Raw genomic sequence first — 5,326 nt, forward strand, 5'->3', positions numbered from 1 at the left:
CTTTATTACCACTAGGCTAAAGGATAAGACCCTGATGCTGGGAAAGATTGAGGGCAGGAGAAGAAGGGGTAACAGAGGATGAGATGGTTAATACATCACTGACACAATGGACCTGAGTTTAAGCAAACTCTGGGAGACAGCGAAGGAGAGGGAATCCTGGCATGCTGCAGTCCATGGGGTTGCAAGGAGTCGGACACGACTTAGTGACTTAATCACAACAAATGGATAAGAGGCAGGGGAGGTGGAGATAAAGTTCTGTCATGTACCCGATCATGTTTGGAGTGAGTTCTTTCTGTACATTCTTTTTTTGTTTTTCTCCCAAAGTTCTAGGACTTTTAATTTGTCCCCAAATTGCTGAAGCAAAAATCGATAAAACATTCTGCTTTCCTTTACAACCCCCTAATGGAAAAAACAAAAAACTCCATAGGAAAAAAATGGTTTTGTACACGGGAAGAAACAATATAAGTTCAAAATTTATAGATAAGGGTTAGCTCTATCACTCACCTCTAAAAAGTTTATACGAATATCCAGTCAACACCAACAGGGTTATCTCCCTTGAAATGTTATCTATATGGATTTCCAAGTAGCCCACAGGGCTGTATACTGTCTTGGAATGTCCTCAGAAGGCTCTGTCATTGATCAGGTAATAGAGTAAAAACCCGAGTCTTTTGTTTCAAATGAAAGAGGGAGAGAGAAGAAATTATTCAAACTTCGTTTTCTTTCCTTGTGGTTTGTGGTCGCCTCCTCCTCCTCTGCCTCCTTGGAAGCCTCCTCGGACTTCAAAGCCTCCCTGGCCTCTGCCACCACCTCGGCCTCCAAAGCCACCTCTGCCTCCTCCTCGGCCACCAAAGCCATCTTCACCTTTAGGTTTGGCCCAGTCCAAAGTGACTTTGCTTCCATCAATTTCACCATCTTTCATGGTCTCCTTGGCAGCTTTGTCTATCTTCCTCACTGTTGAAGTCTACAAAACCAAACCCTTTGGAGGATCTAGTCTCCCAGTCAGTGACTATCCTTGCTCAAATAGAGCCATCAAATGACTAACGTCTCTTTTGTGGTATCCTCAGAGAGACCTTTGACAAACAGTTTTTGATGGCTGGCTTTTTACATTCGGTGATCCCCTGGGTCCTTGCAACTCCAGTCTTATGGCTCTGCCCTCAATTTCCCTTTTATTACATGAATGTAGAGCTTCTTTTACATCTTTAAGTGAACCAAATTCTATAAATGCATACCTTTTAGATTTGCTATTTTGGTTCTGTGGCATCTTGATACGAGTTGCCCTCTCAAATACTTCCTGAAGAGTTTCTTCTGTTGCACTATAGGAGAGGTTGCTTAAAACCAGGGTTTTTGATTCACCACTCCAAGTGCGATTCTTTCACCTCTATGGTCTTGACTTTGACCTTTCTCTCCGGTGTAGGACAGAGAAAATGGATCGCCCCTCCATTTCTGTTCCCTGCTTTTCTTCCAAGGTTTTTTTCTTCATCAGCTTCTGTCTTGAATTCCATATAAGCAATCCCTTTACTCTTTCCATCCTTGTTGACTAATCTGATCTCCACAGCATCTTCAAACACTTCTTTTAAATCATTCTGAGTAACTTTGCAGGGCAGATTTTTAGCCAAAAGTGTTCTCGCATCGCAATCTTTCTTACTGTCTTTTCCCTTTGGTTTTCCTAGTTTAATTTTGTTGCCAAAGACTTTTAAACTAGTGAGTTCCAAGGTTTTTTCCAGGTCTTCAGCAGATTCAAAATCCACATAGCCAAATTTCCTAGACATACCAATTCTGACATCGACAATAGCAAGATCATTTTTAGCAAAAAGGTCACTGATACCCGTTTTCAAGAGCAAATTTATTGAAGTTCAGGTTTCCAACAAAGAGATTGAAAGATGTAGTTGGTTCTGTACCTTCTACTTTTTGTTTCTTGGCTTCAGGAGCTGCTTTTTTTTGGCCATTTCCTTCTTTCCTTTTCAGGTGCTTCTTTGACAGGCTCTTCCTCATCTTCCTCCTCCTCATCATCATTGTCATCCTCTTCCTCCTCCTCCTCATCATCATTGTCATCCTCTTCCTCCTCCTCCTCCTCCTCATCCTCTTCATCTTCAGCAGTGCTCTTGGCCTTCACAGGAACACCTTTTGCTGGAGCTTTCTTTCCTTTGGCTGATACAATCTCCATAGGTTCTTTTTCAGAGTCACCCTCCTCCTCCTCCTCATCCTCATCATCTGTGGCAAGAGCAGCACCAAAAGCAGTTGCTTTCCTCAGTGCTGGCTCATCCTCTTCTTCATCATCTTTGTCTTCCTCTTCACTGTCATCTTCATCTTCCTCATCACTGTCTTCTTTCTTGGCATTCTTGCCATTCTTTGCTCCCTTGGCTGGAGCAGCTGCTCCCTTCTTACCAGCGGTTGCTACCAATGCTTTGCTTGGGGTGGCTTCCTCTTTTGGCAGGCATCACTACTGCTTTGGCAGGTGTAACTGTCTTCTTGGCTGGCGTAGCCACTGCCTTTTTTTTTGCCAGGGGTGACAACTGCTTTCTTTGCCGGTGAGGCAACTGCAAACTTTTTTTGTTGGGGAAGCCATCATCTTCTTTGCTGGAGTTGTGGTAGCCTTCTTGCCCTTTTTTTTTTTTTTTTTTCTTTTTTTGAGGGATAACAACCTCTTCTCCACTTCTCTCATCCTCTTGATCTTCTGACATTCGCTCATCTTCACTATCTTCTTAGTGAAGGAGGAGGAGGAGCCATTTTCTTGGAGTCACCTTGATTTTTACCAGCCTTTGCAAGCTTAAAGCTCAGTATTCAGAAAACTAAGATCATGGCATCTGGTCCCATCACTTCATGGCAAATACATAAGGAAACAGTGGAAACAGTGGCTGACTTTACTTTTCTGGGCTCCAAAATCACTGCAGATGGTGACTGCAGCCATGAAATTAAAAGACACTTACTCCTTGGAAGGAAAGTTATGACCCACCTAGACAGCATATTAAAAAGCAGAGACATTACTTTGCCAACAAAGGTCCATCTAGTCAAGACTATGGTTTTTCCAGTAGTCAAGTATGGATGTGAGAGTTGGACTGTGAAGAAGGCTGAGTGCCAAAGAATTGATGCTTTTGAACTGTGGTGTTGGAGAAGACTCTTGAGAGTCCCTTGAACTGCAAGGAGATCCAACCAGTCCATCCTAAAGGAGATCGGTCCTGGGTGTTCATTGGAAGGACTGATGTTGAAGCTGAAACTCCAATACTTTGGCCACCTGATGCGGAGAGCTGACTCATTTGAAAAGACCCTGATGCTGGGAAAGATTGAGGGCAGGAGGAGAAGGGGATGACAGAGGATGAGATGGTTGGATGGCATCACTGACACAATGGACGTGGGTTTGGGTGGACTCCAGGAGTTAATGATGGACAGGGAGGTCTGGTGTGCTGTGGTTCAAGGGGTTGCAAAAAGTCGGACATGACTGAGTGGCTGAACTGAACTGAACTGAATTGTGAGCTTTACCATGATGGTAGCTTATGATGGCAGAGTGTGTGGTGAGAGAGTGGCGCAAATGAGCCCAGAGGACCCTAAGCACCATTGATGGCAGCCAATGATCCCTAAGTGCTTAAGCTTGGCTGCCAGCTAGCACTCGAGACTGAAGCAAAAGACAGCCTGCCCAGTAATCACCTCTGGAAAGGTGACGATGGCCCTTCTGTACATTCTTTAAACATTGAAAACAAAAGCCAGACAGAAATGGTAAAAATAGATCACAATCCAGATTCTAGCTATTATATTAAAAAAAAAATTGCTATCACTGGCTCACAAATGAGAACTTCCATTAGTAAATCATCCTACTTTTTGCTTTTGCAAGGATTAATTTTGCAATTTTAACTTATGCTGCCTCATTTTCTTTCTCCAATACTTCTGGGTAGAATTAAACTTTCAAGGTCCAGTGAAAGTGGCTGAAATTTCATTATCTTTTATGTCTCATCAAATTATTTACCTTGCCAGGCATTTGCCACCCACTTTTCTTCTGGAATTTCAATTCAAATTTACTTTAAAGAACAAGTGTGCTGCCCTCACTGATGAGAAACCCATGTTTGCAGTAAACAGAAGAGAGAAACAAGAAAAACTCATTAGAAAAATAGAATTTGTTTTTGTAATGCCATTTAGGGTGTGATAGATTTGATGGAGAGGCGCTATGAGAATATACAAGCATGTAAATCCAATTTGTAGACGGAGTAATCACCATCTCCTCAAAGATTCTTCCTCTCATTATGAATTATGAATTCATAATGAATTATGGCTGAATTATGGCACCACATCTGTCTTGCCTCTGGTGTGAAAAGTGAAACTGAAAGTAGCTCAGTCGTGTCCAACTCTTTGCGACCCCATAGACTGTATAGTCCATGGAATTCTCCAGGCTAGAATACTAGAGTGGGTAGCCTTTCCCTTATCCAGGGGATCTTCCCAACCCAGTGATCGAACCCAGGTCTCCTGCTTTGCAGGCATGAAAATCACTTGCAAATGTTTCAAGTACTTACATTGGTTTTAAGGTAGTCTACTTCTTTTGAGGATGGGAATTGTCTTCTATTATTTTATATTTATTTTCAGTCTCTCAGCCGGAAGTGAACTGAGGATGTTGTCTTGGGATATGATGAATAGGCATAAAATAAGCATGTGGTCCATATTCTCATGTTCTTTCCTTACTCTGTCCATTCCTATCACCACTACCAAGTGTGTAAAGCACACCTCAGGAAACAGTTCACAAATCGCTAACCTGGGGCTCGTTAGGAGGGCCTAGGAGGTTTAAAAATCATTAGTGTGATTTCCCACAACACTTTAATATAAACCCTCTATCAGTTGTGTATGACTCAGACCCCGTGGACTATAGCCCCTCAGGCTCCTCTGTCCATGGGATTCTCCAGGCAAGAGTACTGGAGTGGGTTGTCATTCCCTTCTCCAGGGGATCTTCCCTTCCAGGGATTGAGCCCTTGTCTTCTGCATTGCAGGCGGACTCTACCATCCAAGCCTCCTATACTTTAATATTATATGGTATTTAATACGAATATTGAATAATTTTTATACTATTTTATAAGACTGCTGCTGCTGCTAAGTCACTTCAATCGTGTCTGAGTCTGTGTGACCCCATAGATGGCAGCCCACCAGGCTCCTCCATTCCTGGGATTCTCCAGGCAAGAATACTGGAGTGGGCTACCATTTCCTTCTCCAATGCATGCATGCATGCTAAGTTGCTTCAGTCATGTCCAACTGTGTGCGACCCTATGAACAGCAGCCCACCAGGCTCCTCCATCCACAGGATTCTCCAGGCAAGAATACTGGAGTGGGTTGCCATGTCCTTCTCCAACTT

At 43.1% G+C, this 5,326-nt stretch overlaps 1 pseudogene; it reads right to left on the reverse strand.

Moving 5' to 3' along the window:
* Positions 1-700: 700 nt before the first annotated feature.
* Positions 701-4,053, reverse strand: LOC113898763 (annotated as a pseudogene).
* Between the last annotated feature and the right edge of the window lie 1,273 nt (positions 4,054-5,326).

Source organism: Bos indicus x Bos taurus, chromosome 9 (genome assembly GCF_003369695.1).
Source record: "Bos indicus x Bos taurus breed Angus x Brahman F1 hybrid chromosome 9, Bos_hybrid_MaternalHap_v2.0, whole genome shotgun sequence".
NCBI classification, from domain to species: Eukaryota; Metazoa; Chordata; class Mammalia; order Artiodactyla; family Bovidae; genus Bos; species Bos indicus x Bos taurus.